The sequence below is a fragment of the Labeo rohita genome, chromosome 15 (assembly GCF_022985175.1).
Source record: "Labeo rohita strain BAU-BD-2019 chromosome 15, IGBB_LRoh.1.0, whole genome shotgun sequence".
NCBI classification, from domain to species: Eukaryota; Metazoa; Chordata; class Actinopteri; order Cypriniformes; family Cyprinidae; genus Labeo; species Labeo rohita.
Genome location: NC_066883.1, coordinates 33,783,469 through 33,807,538, shown reverse-complemented (window position 1 = coordinate 33,807,538; position 24,070 = coordinate 33,783,469). Strand labels below are relative to the sequence as shown.

At 33.6% G+C, this 24,070-nt stretch overlaps 1 protein-coding gene across 8 annotated transcripts in view; it reads right to left on the bottom strand.

Moving 5' to 3' along the window:
- fat3a (FAT atypical cadherin 3a) overlaps positions 1-14,430 on the bottom strand; it is a 181,176-nt gene extending 166,746 nt beyond the window's left edge. For all 8 annotated transcript variants that reach the window (XM_051128945.1, XM_051128947.1, XM_051128950.1 and 5 more), the window contains exon 1: positions 14,261-14,430. The gene's annotated coding sequence lies outside the window, so the exon portion shown is untranslated. The remainder of the gene's footprint in view (positions 1-14,260) is intronic.
- Between the last annotated feature and the right edge of the window lie 9,640 nt (positions 14,431-24,070).

Genomic DNA, 24,070 nt, shown 5'->3' with positions numbered 1-24,070 from the left:
TTGTTGTTGGTATGTGTGCGTGTTTTGTCCCCCTGTCGTGCCATGGGAATATATACGGTCAGGGTAATTACCGCTATCAGAGCTAGTGCTACTGTCCTCACTTCTCAAACCCTCTGGGACTGATTATGGTCCCGCTCTGAGCTCCACTACTGCTGCCTGAACGACCCCTTTGCTGTCCTTCAATAAGTGATTCATCAAAGAGACACAAGCCCACACAGAAAGATGGACCGAGAGAGAGACCTGCGATCTGCTAGAGATCAGAGGATAGTGACGCGCGTGACACGGACTGAAACAAACTCACTTGAGACTGGCACTATAATGTAACTTGAAGGACTTTCTGTAAAATACAGGTTTTTTGACTTAACTATTGAATTGCAGAAAGTGGTGCACATGTTGAACATGAGTTTTTTTTTTTTTTTTTTTTTTTTTTAGAGGACAAGCCTAAGTGAAATAAGCAAATCATAATAAAATTAAATGTGTCAAACTTGACAAACTTACAAAAATTAATGTTTTACTTTATGTAACATGCACATGTTGGAAATGAGTTTTTGTTGTTGTTGTTGTACATCAAATTATCACATAAACTTAACCCAAACACCCTGTGTAGTGGACAAGCCTAACTGAATGAAACAAATCATAATAATATTTAATGTGTCAAACCTAACAAACTTAAATAGTCTGATAGCCATTTCTAATTTATGTAACATGCACTTGTTGCAAATTATTAGTATTATTTTTTTTTCACATCAAATTACCACATAAACTTAACCTAAACACCCTGTGTAGTAGACAAGCCTAACTGAATTAAACTAATCATAATAAAATTAAAGGTGTCAAACTTAAACTTAAATAGTTTAAAAACGTTTTTTAATTATGTAACATGCATATGTTGTTATTTTTTTATCCTCACTACAATTACTACGCAGATTTAGCACAAACACCCTGTGTAGTGGACAAGCCTAATTAAAATCAGAAAATCATCATAAAATTAAATGTGTCAAACTTTACAAACTTAAAAAAAAAAAAAAAATGTAATAACCGTTTCTAATTTATGTAACATGCACATGTTGGAATTTTTTTTTTCTCACATCAAATTACCACATAAACTTAACCCAAACACCCTGTGTAGTGGACAAGCCTAACTGAATTAAACTAATCATAATAAAATTAAAAGTGTCAAACTTAAACTTAAATAGTTAAAAAAAAAAAAAAAAACATTTTTTTAATTATGTAACATGCAAATGTTGTTATTTTTTTATCCTCTACTACACAGACTTAGCACAAACACCCTGTGTAGTGGACAAGCCTAACTGAAATCAGCAAATCATCATAAAATTAAATGTGTCAAACTTTACAAACTTAAAAAAAAAATGTAATAACCTTTTTTACTTTATGTAACATGCACATGTTGGAAATTAGTTTTTTTGTTGTTGTTGTTTGTAATGTGCACATGTTGAAAATAAGTTTTTTGGGTTTTTTTTTAAACATCAAATTACCACATAAACTTAACTCAAACAACCTGAATATTGGACAAGCTTGACTGAATTATTTTTATTTTTATTTTTTTTTTACCTTATGTTGTATGAGATTAGCAAGATTGTGTATTGGATAAGTTTGGTTATGAGACTGACTTTTATGCATTAAGTGCTCATTACAATAACATGCATCAAGATTTTGTCCTCAACCTAAGCACATGCACCACTCTTCAACACATCTGGTATCCCCAAAAACTCAAATACAGCTTTTCTAAACTCTTACGCAAGATAATAGTAAACACTAATAAGCATTTCCATTACTCAAAAACACAAAACAATTGTGAGATTTGTTTAGTCTACTGTATTTTCAATTGCGCTAGCTCTGTATAAAAACTATAGAAGTATATAGCTAAGTAAATGTGTGTCTGTGTGCTTCTATCTGTGTGTCTTTGTGTGTGGTGTATGTGTTTAGAAGTGTGAATTTATGTCAGGTAAAAGTGCACTGACCGCACACTGCCAAAAACCATGAATGTCTGACTCATACTGCCGAGTGTGTGTGTGTGTGTGTGTGTTCGTGTCAGTGTGCCTGGGCTTCCCTCACCTTCAAAACTAATCAAATCTGAACACTTTATACACACACACACACTCAGAAAGACCCAGTCTACTGCAATGAAACAACTTCCAGTCAGTCTTCAAACCCCATTTTCATCATTAAATCTCTCTTTTCCAAACATTATCTCTTTCGACGTGTGTGATTTGTGTATTTCTGGCAGTTATATTCAGCTCAAAAACAAATTACAGCTCGTAAAAACTCACTAAACCAAATCACACACAAGTTTACTTAAACATATAGCTTCTAAAGCAAATTCTATGACTGCAGGAAATACCAAACCCAACGTCTAAAAGAAAACAGTTCGTATTTACTGTATTTATAAATCATTTTACCTTTGAGGATGTTCCTTAAGGGAGGTTTCTGTCAAGTTTAGCTAACTTCTGGGGACAGTTTTGTCCCTAAGGCACAGCTAACTAAACCCACATAAACAGAGTCGCTCTGATCTCAGAGTTGCAAACACCTCCACAAATGCATTGAACGCACACCCTTCATACGTGAAGAACATACAAGTGTTCACTAAGACACACACACATACATACACACACACACACACACACAGACACACAGAGGGAATAAGCTCTAGGCAGCTGTGCAGTCTGAACACGCTCCACTTCCATTACGAGCAGAACAACCACAGTTTACCAATCCCTTCGGCTATAACAAACACATAAACGCACAGCACAATGGAGTACGAACTTACACACATGCACAAAACACAAACACATGATAAACAACTGAGCGCAGGGCAACATAAACCACTAAGTAAGTGCAAACAGACAGAATACACAATGAATGTACGCATATGGATACACATACAGGATTCTATACACGAAACAACTACCACCCATGATTTTTGACCATAAATTTCACTAAATTTATGGATGGGGCCCCTTTTATTTCAAGGCACAGTGTGTAACTTAGTTCCCAAATTATAAAATCCGGTGCCCCCCAAAAAGACCTTCCAAAAAGAAAAAAATAAACCAGCCAACCGCCACCCCCATCAAGAGTTATTCATCAAAAGAAGAAAGCCTTCCACTTTCAATATGGATTATGAAAGGAAATCAAATCAACAAGTGTAAACAAACGTAAACACAATAACAGACAGTTAACTTTCACTCTAAATTGGAGGAGAGCGGCACATTACAACGAAACTCAATCTCTTTCATTACAATCAACTTTTATACATTCAGACATCTGACAGGAAATTTTATCCTAAGTAATTGCATTGTTTTTAAAGTTCACATCTGATCAGTTCATGCATTCACTGGGAATGCAAAGTCTGCTATTGTGTTAAACATATTAGTTGAATAACTTTCCTCTTAATAATATTGAAAAATAAGGTTATACTTTATTTTAAGCTGTCCTGTTACAGGGTAATTTTATCATTTATGTATTTAATCCCATTTTATTCACCAGTGTTTTTGCCGTTGAGTTTGATGGTCCAATTCTAATAAGCAAAAATGACTTTAGATAAACTAATATTGTGTCTCCTGCATTCTTTTGGTGTAAAAGGGCTTTTGCGTTTGCCACAATATTACGTTTCATATTAATAAACAAACAAGCAAGCCCAGCCCAGATTTCAAAAGTAACACAAAAGTAGCATAACGCATTACCTTCAATAAAAAGTAACTAAGTAGTGTAATTAGTTACTTTTTTTAGAGAGTAATGCAATATTGTAATGCATTATTTTTAAAAGTAACTTTCCCCAACACTAATAGTAAGTACATGTAACGTGTAACAAGGACACCTTAAAATAAAGTGCCAAAAGTTATTTATTAAACATAAAGAACTTTAATTTTTCAAGATATTTGCTGGCTCACTACATTATGGCCCGAACATTTCAAGGTATACATTTTATTATTGTATGATTACTTTGAAAATATTAGTTTTTAGGAATATTTTATTAATTTAGAACTTTTACATGTTTCAAATTTAAATTTTTCAACACCAATTTTTTAAGAAATGCTGCCTCCCTACAGTATGGCCCACACATTTTACCAAAAAAATCATTTAGACTCGACAAATTTGTGGAAAAACCAAGCAACATTGACTATTTTTACAGTTAAGTTTAAATTAAGAAACAAAGCATAAGATGTCTTGGACATAATAAATGTAAATGTAAATGGCATAATAAACAATTGTAAAAGTAACTCACCTAGTGAGATAATGACATGATTTAGCAGTACCTGAAAGCCTACTGGATTATTTTAAAAATATTATCTGATTTATAATCTGAACTTCCATATGACTATTAAAAACAAATTTATCATATGTAATAAACTTTAATTTTACAATGTTATTTTGCACAAAATTTGCTTACAATACAGACCTCAAAATTTAAAAAAAAAAATCTCAACATTAAAATATATGTCTGTTGTCCACCTAACAATACCACTAGTACTACCACCTATGCTGATCAGTCAGTAAAATTGTATCGCCACAGTTTGGGGAAAGCAATAAAACTACATCATCGAAGACCCGATCAATTATAAATCACACACAAACAAACTAACCAGCAGAGCAACAATAACCTACTAACGCAAAAGGACAAACACACAGGCACAGGTGTTTGTCTTATAAAGGTTGCATGCCGATCAATGTGCTTTTGATTTGTGCTCATCCACACTGGGACGACAGTGACGTAAGTGGCAACTTTAGCGAGTTTACGGGTAAATTACCTCTGAAAACGACATCTTGTCAAACGGAGCTCTAACAAGCTATCGACCCACCACTGCCGCGTCCTAAACGAGCTGCTCCCCTGCTTCCGGTAACATCAAGCCACTGAAAAACAGAATTTATCTCCACTGATGTAATGAATCAGAGCCTAAGAAAACACATCAGGGACAAACACTGGAGGAGGATGGAAGATATAAAACGAGCAAAGAGACATATGTGTGTGAGCGGACGTGGGTGGGTGGTCCATTTTAAGTTTCTAATCAGAATTCGTTTTTCTGAGCAGTAAGCACGCAATTGCTTCTTTATGTAAAAATGCCGTCAAAAACACAAAGCACTTTATGGATTTCTGATCACATGACCTTCTGATGAGAAAATAAGGTTTTATTCACATTTACAATTCCAAATTGTTTTGCAAATTTGAGGAAACTAATCTATCCACATTATATAGGTGAGTGAAAATAAGCAAATTCAGTTAGTTGTCTAACTACTACTGCACACTGTGTATGTACAGCCTATGATACTACTTTCACATTGTGCTCTGAATGACAAAAAACTACTTAACCCAGATCAAAACACACACATTTAACTGGATTTCAAATAACAATACCACTCAGATCAAGTTTGGTAACATGTTCTACTGTTATGAATACAAATGAGCGTAAAATTCCAAAAATTCTAAATACACTAAGGGATAATAACGGAACAGAAGTTTTAGAAAGTTAGTTTCCACTAATACTAGCAACAGGATCTATGGAAGCCCATTTCTGTCACTAAATATAAAATTAATAAGGTAGTCGAGACTTTTTATCTCACAATTCTGACTTTTTTCTGAGAATTGTGAGATATAAACTTGCAATTGTGAGCTATGAAGTCAAAATTGTGAGATATAAACTCGCAATTCAGAGAAATAAAGTCTTTGCAAGTTGAATTGCAAGAATTGCAAGTTTTTATCTCTGATTTTATAACTCGCAATTCTGACTTTATTGCAAGAAAAAAAAGTCAGAATTGTGAGTTATCTCTGACTTTATAGCTCGCAATTCTGACTTTATAGCTTGCAATTGTGAGTTTAACTATATCTTACAATGTGGAGAAGAAAAAGTCAGAATTCTAAGGAAAAAAAAAAGTCGGAATTGTGAGATAAATAGTCGCAATAATCTTTTTTATTTTGTATTCAGATGTGGAAATACGCTTTCCAGGGTTTAAGTAGATTTTTGTTATAAAAGACCATTAAAACAACTTTGCGCATCAGTCCCAATCCATTCCTGAAAAAACAATCAACGAATTTGTGACTAAATATTGTGGCTTCAATGTGATGTATGTCAAAGATGATAACGTACCTACACAACGCACTAGTATAAATTTGCTCAAAATGTAACATTTTCCAAAGATCATTTTTTTTAACATAATTTGTTACATTTAATTACCTATTTGCATATTTCAAGCCATATTTGTATATGATAGACCAAACTTACAAGAGTCTTTGAGTCTTTTCAAAAGGTTTCCACAGAACATATGGTTATCGCTCTCAGTGGCTTAAGTATTTAACGTCACACGTTCGCAGATGAACGCTGACCCGGCTCGGGATAAAGTTTCATATGTTGCGTTGTAATCGTACACCTATCCAATGACCTTTGACATCTCTTCTAAAACCTTTCCACTCCAACAACAATGAAGGTCATTGCTTTTACTAGTCAGCATGAATCAAAGTTCACAAAGCCATTTCACTTTCACTCGTTATTATCAAGAAAAAAAAATGTAGGAGACTTTATTTAATCTGATTGGATGGAGAATGACATTAAATGACGTGATTGGAGGAGAGCGTTCGAATATAATAGGGCTCGATGACATCAGCTGAAAAGGAAAGTCATTTGTGGAGATGTTGTATTACATTTTAAAAGAAAACAAATAAGGTCAAAAATCGTTATTTTCCGACTTCGAACAATCAACAAATTACTCTGACACAAAGATAATCGTCAGTCCGCTGACTAACAGAATGAGTTTCTTTAAAAGACAAGCCAATAAGATTTCTAGCTGCATTGCTTCTTTAGAAGAAAGCTGTGATTAGGTTAGCTCCTATTAAAGTGAGCCATGAATGGCTGGTTTAATGATCAAGTGGTTTTGATTGCCAGGAAGAGTTTTTCTCAGACTGTTAACACAGAGGATGTTTTAGCGTGTGAGTGTGTGTGTGTTGGAGTTGGCACTGATGGTGGCATCCTGGATCAATACACATCAGGCTCACCGGCGAGACAGACAAGGGCGTCACCGAATCGACAGCATGTGCTCAGAGCACATCATTCATCAGCCTCCGCACACACACACAGATCACGCAAAACACTCATGGACTAGTCATGCAATAAAGTACTACTCAATTAATGGCGTCAACTTATGTAGGTATATAGTTGTGTAGTTGTTTCCTACAATCTTAGTAGGAAACATTTTTACTCAGAAATGGATCCATTTTATAAATAGTTACCAAGAAACTGCAATTGAATTAAACATGAAAATCTGAACTAAGTAGTATTTCCTTGTAAATCGTACTCCAAACATCTTGGAAAAGCAATTATATTGTGTTCATCTCATGGTGTGTGTGTAGCTCAGAGATGTATTCTTAGCCTCAAAATCACATGCTCGGATTTCAACCACCAGTCGACCATACTGGACCAAACCCTGCATTTCGCTCGCTTTCTCTTTCTCTTTCTCTCTTCTGGTCTACCGAGCTGGATCAAACCCAATGTACTCATTTTGACTCACTCTAAAAGACTCTCACTTTCCTTCCCAAGAAAGCGAACAGCACACACACACAAAATGCAAAGCCGCTGAACGCAGTCGATGCCGCAACAGCATCAGCACTCATTAAAGAGACGCTCCCTTGAGCGGCTGTTCTTGACTTGAAGCTTTATTACCTGACTAATTACAACACTGTTAATTAGCTGCTATGATCATTGAGGAACACAAATGAAAGACAGACAGGGAAGAAAAGACCTGTGACTTTGTCCAAACAAAGTGCTTAAGTGTTTTAAGGAGCTCATGAACACAGGGTGTGTCTTAAGAACGAGTGAAAATTGGCTAAACAGCATCAAATAAACCTATATTAGCAACAAATGAAAATATAATGATTTTTGGATATGGTGCCATGGTATACAGTATTAGGATTTTAGATATGAAATTACAAAAATAATAATAATGCACCAAAATGATGCAAACAAACACAGGTCGGTTTTGGAATTTTCAGTTACGGAATTTTCAGTTTTGTTTCGAAATCGTTTCAAAGGTTCAAAATCCTTGACAGAAACAATGCCATTAAATTAGCGCATTTCTGATTACGGGTTTTGACTGCATCAGTATCTATTCGTACACACTTTGTGTATAAGTTATAAGCAAATGTCAGCTGTTTGGACATGTCACTGTTAACAAAAAAATAGTAATCGACCGATATAGATTTTTTATAACCGATACCGATACAGATTATTTGCATGTTTATGTGCCAGATAACCGATATGCAGAACCGATATTTATTTACCATTATAAAGTAAATAAATGACCATACTTCACTTTGATTTTTTCCTCCTTAATCTTTATATTACAACAATAAACTATATATATATATATATTTTTTTTTTTTTAATCAAATGCATCAGCTGCAACACTAAGCAAAATAAATATAGAATGTCTAATGTTTTCAAATGGAGAAACTAAATAAAGGACATATCATATCAACTTAATTTTAAACTAAAGTTTTAGTAGATTTATAAGCTGTTTAATATAAAGAGTGAAGAATAGCTCACTGGATAATGTTAATTCACTGAATAATATTCTCTGAAATATTGGAATATAACAAACAAAACATCGTATTTTATTGCATTTCTAAACTGGTATCTTATATCAGAATCACTAGATTCTGACAAAGCGCTGTTTACACAGAACAATACTCAAACTCACAGAGATAATAAATAATTAATTTCCATAGAGTTGTATATTTTTAGATGTGTATTAGCGAAATAACAGTTATATAGTAAATGTTAATATAATTTAGGGTGTTTTAAACAAGTGAATCTTGTTAAAAGTTACATGCGGTGGCTGTGCTGGAATATTTCCTGAGCATCAACCCAGTGACTGAACAGCAAAATGAAAACGACTTCAGGAGATTAATGATATACACAACAGAGAGAATTAAATTAAGCGCTTTTATTTCCAACATGCGCTCATTCATTGCTGTATTATTTAATTCAGGCAAAGTTAAGTCTTTATTGGGACAGCACTTGACGGATTATTTTAGCCGAATCCGACTTCACGAGAATAATAACGAGCATATAGACAACACAGAGAGAATTAAATTCAGCGCTTTCATTTCCAACAGACAAATTTACATGTTTATTAGGACGCATTATCTTACGTGACTCTGTGAGTTTGTCTATTTCTTAGACACAAAGCTGCATAAACTAGCTACATATCAGGCATTTATGTAACACATCTAATATGTGCATTAATGGCTGTTATGTTAAATAAAGTTTACTAATTATAGCTAAGCAAGTGCTTTACCTATGCATGCCGTTACTGTTGTCTCCCTCAGACACGCTGAAATGGCAATTCTGCCGGTAATTCTCAACACACCCACAAGATGGCGGTGTTTATCGGTGAATCCGGTATTACAAAACCGATAACCGATTATGGTAAAATTCTTAAATATCGGGAAAAATATCAGTAAATCGATATATCGGTCGATCTCTAAAAAATATGCTATTGCTAGAGTTGCAATACGTAAAATTTGTATATCAACTCTTTGGCGACAAATTTTAATATGACCAATTTTATTGGTTTAAACTGGTTTAATTAATCAACTGAAAACACAAAACAGTGAAGTTTAAGTTTAAACAGCATAAGTTTAATTACACAATTAGCCAATTTAATTACAGAAATATTATTTTCAGTTTTGCTTTTCAGCTAAATGAAAACGCTCAGTTTCTGTGTTTTAAAAAAACTATCACTTTGGCACCCTGTTCCCAAAAAACTTCACTACAACTGGTTCAATTTATCAGCTGAGAATGCTACACCCAGAAAAACAAAGTGTTTAATGTCCCACACAAATTTAATTGCAGAAACTTTATTTTCAGTTTTGGTTTTTGACTTAAAAAAAACTCAAATACTCCAACAACTTCACTACAACTGGTTTCATTTATTGTACAAGAACAGGACATGCTAAACAGCATAAAAGGGTTAATGACCCATTAAATTACTTTAATAACAGAAATTAAATTTTTTTGCCAAACAAAAACTTTGGTTTTGCTGTTTAGGTAAATGTAAAATCATTTTGGCGCCTCATTTCTAAAGACCTTTATTACAGCTGGTTTAATTTATCAACCCAAAACAGCATCCAGAACAGCATGAAGTGTTAAATGACCCAAACTTAATTACGGAAACTTTATTTTTGGTTTTCGGCTAAATGAAAACGTTTAGTTTCGGGTATAAAATAACCTAAGGTAACTCATTCCTGAAAACTTTACTACACATGGTTTAATTTATCAACCAGGAACATTGTACAGCATAAAATGTTTAACTAACCAGTTAGTAACCCAAGTTTACACTGAAAAACCTTTGGTTTTGGTTTTTGGCTAAATGAAATGTTTTGGTTAAAAACAAACAAACAAAAATTGGTGCATCACTAGAAAACACTAAATGTGACCAAACCAGTCATAACGTTTTTTTGTTTCTTTTTTTTTTTCTTTTTTTTTTAATTAATATTTATACATAATTTGAAAGCTGATTAAATAGCTTTCCATTGATGTATGGTTTGTTATGACAATATTTGGTCAAGATACAACTATTTAACAATCTGGAATTTAAGGGTGCGAAAAAAAAAATCTAAATATTGAGAAAATTGCCTTTAAAGTTATCCAAATTAGGCTTTTAGCAATGAATATTACTAATTAAAAATTAAGTTTTGATATATTTACTGTAGGAAATTTACTAAAAGTCTTCATGGAACATGATCTTTACTAAATATCCGAATTATTTTTGGCATAAAATAAAAATCGATAATTGTGACCCATACAATATATTGTTGGGTATTGCTACAAATATACCCGTGCTACTTTAGACTGGTTTTGTGGTCAAAGATCACAAACAGTTTTTATGCACATGTACATGTAACATGCACATGTATGTATGTTAATACTGTGGGCATGATATCATGGTAATACCCTGGTATTCTTTAGAGTACCACATAAATACCATAGTATATGAATTGTTTACTTAGAAAACTGCCTTTTCTCCACGTTTTTGTTGACATGTATTGTGTTAATACCACAGTGTTCTTTTAAATAATAGCATATGAAAATAGTAATCATTTAGCACCATAATAAACAACAAAGTGACACAGTAGCTATGAAATGCATCTATAACGCCCAAAAATGCTGTCTAAGTATGCAGCTCACTTGGTTTAGAGACACAGCAACAGATACTCTGGTGTTTGACTGTCTTAGACATTTGTTTATAAGTGCGGCCCCTGCCCTGCTGACGGGGCCCGACCGCACACAGAAAGAAACTTTCAGAAAGAGCCCACTCTAATTACTCCGTCTTTCAGTTCTCTATGAAAAATGACAAACTAGAAGGGCAAGACAAAACAAATTAAGACTGAAAAACAAGGAAAACATTGGCGAGAGGGACCGCGGGGAGCAGAAACAGGGATCTGAGGGGGTCTCTACAGTTGACACAGCACTGAAGAGCATTCCAGCGCAAGCGGAGAACAAAAGCACGCACACACACACAGCGCACACAAACAATGGCGCGGACGCTGGGAGACGCAACAACGGCACATCAGGACTCCCTACCCCCTCACGCAAGCGGAGCGGGCCGCTGATTTTAATGTGAAGCGTCCACTGAGTCCTGGCATTTGGCAAAGACAGATGCTGAGAATGGGCTCGCACACACACGCTGGGCTGCGCTGGGAACAGATGGGGGAAGGGTCGCCCCACACGGGGACACATCCCTCCGTTTCTAAGGGAGAACGTCGGCATTGATCGGCGACGTGGAGGTCATTCTACCCGCGTACACACACACACACAGACTGATGCACGCCTAAAGGACAAACGGCACTGAACAGGTGGACCAGTAAAAAAAATGTTTTCCAGAAAACATATCATGTATCCGAACAGACAGCTGTTTGGAACGTGGACAAAAGTGTATGTGTGTGTGTGTTGCTCCACACAAACTAACTAGCTCCTCTTTCACTCAGCCGGTTCCTAGATGCACTTTGAACATAATCTTAATATGTGTTTCCGCTGTGGTTTATTGTTTTATAGTTTGTGCATTAGCAGAGCATAAACGCATCACTTTGCTGCTGCCCAATGGTGATTCAATTGTGAAAGGGAAACAAATGCATTAACAAACATAAGGTTGAATCATATTATCTAGTGCTAGATTGATATATGAGCCATTCTGAGATCAGCACTATTGAAAATAATAACAATAATTGATATGTCATTCCAAACAATTGGAGATTTCAAGCTCCTCTTTTCCATGCAATGAAAGTGAATGGTGACCAAACTTTGGTCTAGCTCCAAAACGTACAATAAAGGCGTAATAAAAGTAGTCCATACAACTTGCACGCTATAGTCTACAGAAGTTAGCTACATGTGTGCATAAGTGATCTTGGACCACAAAACCAGTCTTAAGTAGCATGAATATCTTTGTAGCAATAGCCAACAATACATTGCATGGGTCAAATTTATCAATTTTTCTTTTACGCCAAAAATCATTAGGATATTAAGTAAAGATCATGTTCCATGAAGATATTTTGTACATTTCCTACCGTAAATATATCAAAACTTAATTTTTGATTAGTTATATGCATTGCTATGAACTTCATGTAGACAACTTTAAAGGTGATTTTCTCAATATTTTGATTTTTAAGTTGTATCTTGGCCAAATATTTTCCTATCTTAACAAACCGTACATCGATGAAAAGCATATTTATTCAGCAGATGATCCCAAACTCACTTTCATATGACTGGTTTTGTGGTCCAGAGTCACATATGTGAGGAAAAACTCATTTTTCAGTGAAAACTTTCATTGTATAGAGAAGAGCAGCATAGACATTCTACTAAATGTCTTCTTTTGTGTTTCAAAGAAGAAAAGCAAGTCATACAGGTTTGAAATAATATGAAGATGAGAAAATTATGACAAAATATTCATCTTTTTGATGAGCTATTCAAAAAAATATACCACCAATTTCTTAAAAATATTAAATAGACAGTTCACTCAAATTTAGTTTGACTTGACTTGATCTGTGGATCATTTTGAAGAATGTTCAGAACCAAACAATATTGGACCCCACTGACTTCCGTTGTAAGGAAGCTAGGGCATTATTTCCTTCTGTGTTCTATGTAAGAAAGAAAGTCAAACAGTTTGGGAACAACATGAAGGTGACTTAACGAAAGACTTTTCATTAATGGGTGGAGCGGATGTTTAATTTCGTTAAAAAAAGTGGATCACAAAATCTCCTCACAAACCGAATTACCAATTAAAGAGTTTCTCATACCCCTGCCTGGCCGAGCCTGGCTTTGTCCCAAAACTCAACCCGAGGCTACAAGCAGCGCAAAAGCATATCAAAACTAATCTAATACTAGGAATAAGTGAGTCATCTATACAAGAGAGAGTTAGTGGAAAAACAAACCAGAAGTATTAGTTTCTAATGAGAGATGATTTCTTATTTACGTGAAAACAATGCACTTTTCTCTGTATGCATGCATGCATATAATTATGCATGCAAGCATGCACATATCTGTGCCTGGCTGACCCTATATCGCTCTGCATTCGCCGAACGCAGGGCAGTGTCGCATTTCAGAGAGTGTGTGTATCCCATTGATGTGCGGAGCACGCCAACATCATCCGAGCGCAGAGCGGTGTGAAGCCAATCTTATGAGGATGGAGAGAAAAAAGTGAATTCAGCACATTAATACGTGGAGCACACACACAGAGACACACTCTCGTGGAGGATCTGAAGTGTGCAGTTTGTGTGTATGTGCTCTGTGGGTTTTAATTAAAAGATGCACTGGGCCCCTTGAGAATTCATACACACACATGCACCGGGGGCCGCCTGTAAATTTACAGCCCTTTCATGGATGCTCGGGACCCTGTGAGCTCTCCTCCTTGTCATTGCACCACGCATGCATTAACATCCACCACACCTCCAATAACTTTCTCTGCCCTCTGCATGTCCACAAGTCCTCTATCTGCAGATCTTCCACCCCGTGACAACTTAAATCAGGCTGCTTCTGCTGAATGCACTCAAAACATCAATGCACAAGCACAAGGATCCCCTGCGAAAGCTCCGAAACCCCAAACGCGTAACACACGCAACGCAACGCATGCCTTTACTGCGGAATAAACCTGCTTCAGTACTTGCCCCCCTTCATTCAATCTGCCCCCAGCCAAGTTTCACTCCCAAACGCAGTTAGTTGATCAATAACCCCATTGCATATGACTTCATTTCGCATACCTATCCTCGTGAGTAATAAATCCGTTCGGTGAGTGACAGGCGTCCGTGCGCTACTTTGCCGTATCCATGAGAAGTTCCGTATCCGACCGAGCATCGGTAGTGCGACCGTCTCGCCGAAGCTCCTGCAACAGCAATGTGCTCCGGCGTTCACACACGCGCGTTCTTACACACATACATACACACACACACCCGCTCGGCGTGGGACCGGGGAAGCGCGCGCACGAAAGCGGGGGAAAGAGCGACTCCTGCGGGTGCGAGCATAGCGCAGCCTACCGGACGAGCGCACACACACTTACCCAGATATACACAACACACACACACACACGGAGTCACACACGATTTGGCATTATTTATTGCGCCATGGAAATCATTAATGTCTATGTACTTTTTGCAAGTAATTTCTTTTTATAATTATTTTTTATTTAAAGATTAGATTATGCAATTATAAGTTATTTTAAATACAAATTATTTCCCTTTTAATTGCATACTTCTCTCTCTATTTGCATTAAGTGCATGCACTTTTGTCAGTGATTTCTTTTATAATTATGTATTATTTAAATATTAGATTATGCAATTAAAAAATTATTTAAATTACAAATTATTTCTGTTTGAATTGCACAGCTCTATATTAATTACATACACACTGTATTACTATATCCTTTAATACACTATTCCTGTGTTCATTCTTGTTCAGTTGTTAAAAATTATACACACACACACAAGTAAATTTATATATATATATATTCAATTATTTGTGTATTTTTTACTTATTTATTTATTTTTAAGGATTTAAAATATATGTTTGTTTGTTTGTTTTTGTTTTTTTTTTACATTTTAAAAAACAATTTATTTACTATATATTTACTCAGATTTAAGGACATTTATGTTAAATAGTTAACCTACATCTCCACTTAAGTCATTGTTAATATTTTAAATAAGATTTTATTGTTATATTATATTTAATATTATATATTTAATATAATATATATTTAATTTTATAATTGTGTATTATTTAAAGATTAGATTATGCAATATAAGTTATTTAAAATGATAATTATTTCTGTTTTAACTGCATACTTCTATAGTAATTATATATTGTGTATTAATACATCATTCTTGTGTTTATTCTTAAGTTCAGTTATTAAAAATTATATATATATAAATATTTTCATTTAGAATTATGTATTATTTAAAGATTAGATTATGCAATTCTAAGTTATTTAAAATACTGATTATTTTAGTTTTAATTGCATACTTCTATATTAATTACATGTACACTGTTTTACTGTTATTTAATACATCATTCTTGCATTATTTCTTAAAGTCAGTTATTAAAAATGTATATATATAAGGAGTATTATAACTATGTTTTAAACATTTTTACATTTTAACATCAGGAAAACAAATGAATTTACTAGTCAAATAAGGATATTTATTTTTTATATTTTATTTAATATTTTTTGTTTTCATTTTAAATTTCACTTTCAGTACTTTTGTTGTGTGAGTTTTGTCATTTTTATTTTATTTATTTATTTTTTAAATGTGTCTACATTTTCGGTGTTGGTTAATCTATGAATGCTATGAATGGTTTTAATTTTATTTACCCCAACTCTTCCTACCCATTGTTTGTGTTTTGTCTGTTTTCAGGCCCAAACCTAAATTGCCTGCAAACAGACAAAAGCTGTATTAATAAGACTGGATTGCATTGTACCGCACTGTATTTGAGAACAGCTGGACGTTGCGGTAGCAGTGATATATGGGTCAGCACTGCATAAGTGTGCTGGTCCACTTGCGCCGAAGCTCCAGCGCGTCCAGCTGAGTGTCAGAGTGATGATCACGGGCGGCTACGGGGGCTTTTAGAAACGCACTGCCGTGTAATTAATGTAGCCATGATATAATGCACAAATCGATTTCCATTGTGCACCCCTGACTGCATCAGGACAGGAGGGGCTGATTTTTCCGTCCCACTGGTGCGCTGCTAGGCGGACGTCCACTTATCATGCAGAGCTGACATCAAACGCATGAGGTGTGTGGGTGAGGGTCAGGTTTGCTATCTTTGTTGAGACCAAATTGAGAGTCGCTGAAATAGGCTTCTTTGTATAGCTCTCATGGCGAAAACAGCTTCATAAAGGGATTAAATCATATCTTAATTAAAATCTAACAATGCCAAAAGGTTTCTTTAAGGTGTAGGCATAAGGTTAGGATGTACTAATTATAATTAGCCTCATTTAAAAACAATACAAGCCGCAATAATGCACAGAAATAAAAAGCTTGAGTGTGCTGGAGAAATTAGGTGTGATGTAGCTGAGATGGAAAGAGACAGCTTTGCTTTTCGGATGTCAGCCACTTTTTTTTATTTGATTACAGTAAAATTGTGAAATATTATTACAGTTTCAAGTAACTGTTTCTATGTGAATATATTAAAAAAAAAAAAAAAAAAAATTATTCCTTGATGCAAAGCTGAATTTTTAAGCATCATTACTCCAGTCTTCAGTGTCACGTGATTCTTCAGAAATCATTCTAATATGCTGATTTGCTGCTTAAGAAATATTTATTATTACTATCAATGTTGAAAACACTTTATATTTTGCAGAATCCAAAGTTAAAAAGAATTTATTTAAACTGAGAAATTTTAAAACAAAAAAATTAATGAATAAAGTTTTATTTTTAGATTTTATATATATTTTTATATTAAATATTTACATTTTTCTTTTTTTTCATTGTTTTTGTTGTTGTTTTTATAGATAAGGCAAGATAAGTTAAATTAAAATGAGAAATATTGCATTGGTAACTAAAGTAATGCAATTTTTAAAATATTTTCAATTTTATACATGATGTATACAATGCCAAGTTTTCTTAAAGGTGTAGGTGTAATGTTATGATGTACTTATTATAATTAGCTTGTAACTTAAAGACAATATTATAGTTTATTATTATATATTTATTTATGTTTATTATTAGAAGTTTTAAAACATTAAAAATAATTGAATCAGGTTTTATTTTTAGATTTTATATATTTTTTATATTTTATTTTTTGTTTACTTTTATTGTGAGTGGGGTTTTTTTTAAGTAGTTTTTGTTTTGTTCTTATATTGTCTATATAGTTTTAATTAATTTTTAATATATTTTTTTATATAATTTAGTTTTAGTTTTAATAATTTTATTACATCAAGATGAAATGATAAACATTGCCTTGGTAACTAAAGTAATGCGATTTTTTAAAATAGTTTTAATTTTAGCTTTTATACATACAATATTATACAATATTATTAATTATTATTATCAACGTTGAAACCGCTTCATATTTTGCGCCAATCCAATTTAAAAAGAATTCATTTAAACTGAGAAATTTTAAAATATTTAAAATAATTGAATCAAGTTTTATTTTTAGATTTTATATATTTTTAATATTATATATATTTTTTATTTTTATTGTGAGTAGTTTTTTTAAGTAGTTTATCTTGTTTTTATATTGTCTACATAGTTTTAATTACTTTTTATTTCAGTTTTATTTTTAATTATTTTAGTAAATCAAGATAAAATGAGAAATATTGCCTTGGTAAAATAACTGAATTAAAATAATTTTTATATTGTCTACATAGTTTTAATTCATTTTTATTTCAGTGTTAGTTTGAATTATTTTAGTACATCAAGGTAAACTAAATTAAAATGAGAAACATTGCCTTGATAACTAAAGTAATGCAATTTTTAAAAATAGTTTTAATTTTAGCTTTTACACATACTTAAATATATACAATGCCAAAAGGTTTCTTAAAGGTGTAGGTGTAATGTTAAGATGTACTAATTAAATTAGCCTGTTATTTAAAAACAATATTATGGTTTATTATTATACATTTATTTATGTTTATTATTATATATTATATTGTATATCATTATTATTGTATATATTATTGTGTATTATTATTAATGTTAAAAACACTTCATATTTTGCGGAAACCAAAGTAATTTATTTAAACTGAAAATTTTTTAAACATTAAAAATAATTGAATCAGGATTTATTTTTAGATTTTACATATATTTTTTTTTTATTGTGAGTGGGTTTTTTTAAAAGTGTTTTTTCTTGTTTTTATATTGTCTACATAGTTTTAATTCACTTTTATTTCAGTTTTAGTTTTAATTATTTTAGTACATCAAGATAAAATGATAAATATTGCCTTGGAAACTAAGTAATGTGATTTTTAAAAATAGTTTTAATCTTAGCTTTTATACATGCTTACATAGACACAATGCCAAAAGGTTTCTTAAAGGTGTAGGTGTAATGTTAAGATGTACTAATTATAATTAGCCTATAATTTAAAAACAGTACAGGCCAATGAAGTCGATTACAATTACAATGCATGGGAATAAAAAGTGTGTTAGAGAAATCAGGTGTAAAGTGGCATAGATGCAAAGAGACAGCTTTGCTTTTTGCACCTTCAGATTATTGCGTGTGTTTGCTCATGGCTGAAGGACAAAAGGTGCGATGTAGAGGTCAGAGCGACCGGCCTACATGATGTTTATTACCACAAGATCTACGATTCCCCACCGACAGGCAGATGAACATCTATTTAATGGACGCAGAGCATCGATTACATGCAAACACACACAGAAAGTTCAAAAGCGTGGGCGATGGCGGAGCAAAAGATATAGCAATCATTTTAGTGAAGTGCACTTTTTTCTGACAGCAACCAGGCGTATTGTTTTCCTGGCTATGTTATGTTTATTATTGATTTTTTTTCCTTCCATTTATGAAGGCTGCTGTTTTTATTATTAAGACATCTGTCTGGTACAGCAGCAGCACACGGCACGTGGCGAGCGCTGACGGAGCCCTGATGTTAACACTGTTCTGGAGCCGTTCTGGATTTGACTGGCTGCCAGGCTATAGTGTACATACAGGCCTCAGAGACACATACAACTACTGAACGTCAGAGCTGGTGACTCGGGGTTTCATACCACAATTACATTAGTGGTGAGGACGGAGATCACTGAGACATGCTGGTGAAAGGAGGACTGTTTTATTCTGCTGAGAGAAGCTTGTTTCCTTTGGTTTAGTTTATGGCGAGTATGGAGGATTTTGAAGGTTGAGGTTTGGGTCATGGCTGCAGGTTTGCTTGTCAAGGCTGTGTTTATTTGATGAAGTAACAGTAAAAACAGTTATATTGTAAAATATGTTTAAAATTTAAAATAACTGTTTTTGGCTGCAGTACACTACCTGTCAAAAGTTTTTGAACAGTAAGATTTTTTATGTTTTTTTAAAGAAGTCTCTTCCGCTTACTAAGCTTGCATATATTTGATTCAAAGTATAGCAAAAACAGAAAAATTCTGAAATATTTTTACTGTTTAAAATAACTGTTTTTTATTTGAATATATTTTAAAATGTAATTTATTCCTGCGTTTTCAAAGCTGCGTTTTTAGCACCATTACTCCAGTCACATGATCCTTCAGAAATCATTCTAATATTCTGATTTGCTGCTCAAAAAACATTTATTATTATTATTATTATTATTATTATTATTATTATTATTATTATTATGTTAAAAACAGCTGAGCAGAATTTTTTCAGGTTTCTTTAATGGATAAGTTCAGATAAAAATAGAATGTTTTTGAGCAGCAAATCAGAATATTAGAATGATTTCTAAAGGATCATGTGACTAGAGTAATGATGCTGAAATTTTAAATTTGATCACAGGAATAAATTACATTTTAAAATATATTCAAACAGAAAACAGTTATTTTAAATAGTAAAAATATTTCTAAATTTTACAGTTTTTGCTGTACTTTGAATCAAATAAATGCAGGCTTGGTGAGCAAAATAGACTTCTTTTAAAAAAAAAAACATTAAAAATCTTAAAAAAACTTTTACAAAACTGGTAGTGTACATTTTAAATTTTTTTATTTTTGTGATTCAAAGCAGAATTTTCAGCATCATTACTCCAGTCTTCAGTGTCACATGATCCTTCAGAAATCATTCTAATATGCTGGTAAAAAAAAAAAAAAAATGCTGTATTTTAATATTTTGTGGAAACTGATGAATACAAAGTTTAAAACAACAGCTTTTTATTTTAAATAGAAAAGTATAACATTAAAGATATTTTTACTGTTACTTTTGGTCAATGTGATTATTATAAGCTAAATCTGTTTTTAATTTTTTAATTTTCACTTTAATTTTTATTAAAGCAATTTTGTTGTGTGTTTTTGGCTCTTCCTTCAGTAGTTTTTGTTGTTTTTATATAGTTTAAAAATTAATATAGTATATATATATATATATATATATATATATATATATATATATATATATATATGTATGTATAGTCTTTACTGATATTTTTGCATCAACTTATATATCAGTATATATGTATATCAGTTAGAGTCAGTGTCAAAACATAGTGATAATTGGCAGTATTTTAACTTGTGAACACTACTGAGTGAACACAAATGACATGTATTTTTAATAACTGAACCAACTGAACAAACTGATACACAAATACCAATCATTTGAACCAATGATTCATTGAAATAAATCTGTATTCCCAATGCAACGAGAGAGAGAATCATTGGCAAATTAGCTATAAGTCATGGGTTTCATTCCGAGCGAATATATCAACTGATAAAACTGAAAGCATAGCAAGTCAGTTTGAATAAAAGTGTCTTCCAACCCCAAAAATGTAAAATTACTGTCTCGTCTCATATTCGTCCTGCTACACTGCCACTAAAAATTGCTTGTACTGCTAAAGCTGGGCTGTTGTGAAAACAGACACATATTGAGAGTTTCAGCGTGACTGACTGAGAATGTTTGTGATATTTTCTCATTTAAGCTATGAAACTCAAGCTCCATTGACCAATCACAGCTTACCGTAACAGACCGTTACACTAATGGTCCAATGAGACGAGCCGAGTCGAGACGAGCCCTGGTGCTAGAGGACATAATTGCTTTTGTGGAGAATGATTGTTATTTTCAGTTACTCATGCAGAACCGTCAATGACCCTCTAGACAGCAGTTAAACTGAGATCTAGAGAACCCTAGACATAGAGTATGGCTCTTTAAACGGCCTCTTTTACATTTATTCAGTGTGCATGTGCAAGCGTGTCTGTAATGTAGCACACGTGGCCTATGCGTGTTAGGGAACGTGGATTATGGTGATTGCACTTGTGTTTGGTGCTTTGGGACCCTAATTAGCTGGATTTCCTGATTGAAGAGAGCAAAGAGTGCAGGATGGACGTTAGATAAAAATATATAAGAAGAAGCAGGGCTTAGAAATGGACTGCTCGTTTTTACTAGTTGACTAGTCATTCAGAAAACTAGCCAACTACTTAGTGGTTAAATAAATGTCTTATCTAAAAGACTGTTATATAAGTGGCAGAACTGGTGAAACCCCTAGTTCATTAACAGATAAACTTAAAATTATTTGCAAAATGTGTGTACACAGACTTTTTAATGACTTTTACTGTCATTTTAGAGATGGCACAAATGCAAATCAAACAAACAAACAAAAAAGGCCTTATGTTTTTTTTAGAACAACAACATAAAATCCTTACCATTTATAAAATACTATGGGCATAACTCATAATGATCCCTTACAAGTTGTTATATGAACACCCATTTGGTAACTAAACTGAACGGCACTACATTAAAATCTTATAAGTTGCAAGATATGTTTGATTCACTAAAAGAACCGAATCATTAGAGTCATTCGTTCAGAAGTCAAACTACACTAAATGCGTGGTATCATTTTGAATCACTCTAAGAAATGGCTCACAAGAGCCAATCGTTCTAGAAATCGAACGTCACTCGTCTGTTTTCAAATCACTACAGAGAACCGGCTTATAAGAGTCATTCGTTTTGGAATCGAACAGCACTTGCGCCGTATGTTTTTGAATCACTACAAAGAATCACGGCTCATGATAATCATTCGTTCTGGAATCGAGCAGTACTTTCACTGTATGTTTTTGAGTCACCTCAGAGAACCAACTCATAAGAGTCATTCGTTCTAGAATCGAACGTCACTTGTGCTGTATGTTTTTGAATCACTACAAAGAATCACGGCTCACGAAAGTCATTCTGGAATCGAGCAGTACATTCGGTGTATGTTTCTGAGTCACTCCAAAGAACCGGCTCATAAGTGTCATTCTTTTTTGGAACTAAACAGCACTTGCGCTGTATGTTTTTGAATCACTATAAATAACTGGCTCATAAGAGTCATTCGTTCAGAAACCGAACAGCCCTTGAACAGTATGAATAACTATTGAATGCCTACAAAGAATCGCGGCTCACGAGATTCATTATTCTGTAATCGAACAGCGTTTGTGCTGTATGTTTTTGAATCACTACAAAGAACTAGCTCATAAGAGTCATTCGTTCTGGAATCGAACAGCACTTGCGCCGTGTGTTTTTGAATCACTACAAAGAACCGACTCACAAGAGTCACTCTATAATCGGACGTAGTTTTGCGCTGTGAATTCAACAAGGCAAAAAGTCTGATCAAGTCGGTGGAAGAATGCACGCCATTCTCATCACCATTTTAGTGAAAACGCATTTGTTCTCTAAGCTACCACTTTACTCTCATTGTCAGCGGGCCTTCCTATCAATTTCATTTCATTAATTACCATATCTAGTGGTAAGCTATAAATATAAGAATAACCATGAACAAAGAGAAAAAAAAATCTGTTGCTTATTTGAAGACACAGCAGGCAAGCACACACTAATGACTATATTGAGCTAATGATGAATGAGTCATTTTAATGCATGAGTCATGTGTTGATTCTGTAACTGCCCTGACAGATTTGGAGAGTTAATTTAGAGAAGGATTAATCACACTGAACTAAATGTTTGAGTGCGTCAACCTTTTTTAACAATTCATAAGTTATATTTTTCGTGTGTCAGACATACAGCCTGAGGCGGTGATGGGAGCTTTGATACTTGGAATCATTTGAAACAGTTACTTCATAAAATGATTCAATGGTTTTGAAGTGCTCGAAACTCCATCGGCGGATGACATCTACTTGTTAAAGCTGTAAATACAATTACAACGCAAAACATTCTACTTTATTTTTCTAAACCTAATAAACGACAGTATCAAACAATTTAGAAACGTATGTGACAGGCATTGTAGAAAGACTGAAGCCTCGTAACTGTTTCGAAGCAGTAGTGTTTCGAACCACCAACCTATAGCGTGAAAAGCGTGCAACACACTTCTTGTACGTCATGTGTCATAAATATTATGCCCACTCACAAACTGTATTTATATTTTCATATTTTTCACTCTCAGCTTTGTCGCGCTTTCCGTGACAGTTATTTTCAACCGATGTTACACAACCGCTGACTAATTTTAAAGGCTAGTTTGACAGATCAGACAGATTTGAGGTTGTATGGAAAAGAGCTGTATGAAAACTCTGAGTTTAGCTGAATAAACAACAACAAGATAGAACAAGATGAGGGTAAGTAAATAAAGACAATTTTCATTTTGGGAAACTATTCTTGAAGCTGACTTCCTCTCAGCTTTCTGTGTATATTTGTGATGTTTTCTCCAAGCTGACTGAAAGGGAATTTAATTAAGAGAGTGCAATCTTCAATAAAGCGGCATCGTATCTCATACCAAAAATTGAGAAACTTCACACTTGGCTATATTCAGCCAGATAGTCTGTTTTAAAAATAAAAACTCCAAAGCACAGTATATGTTCAAACTAATGATTTTTTTGTAAGCTTCACTTGCTAGGCAGAGACTCCAGTAGATTTCTGGACTTAATAACTGCAGATAATCCTTTGCTCCTTTAGTTGGTCTAGTGGTGTGGATCGCACTGTTTTGAAGACGA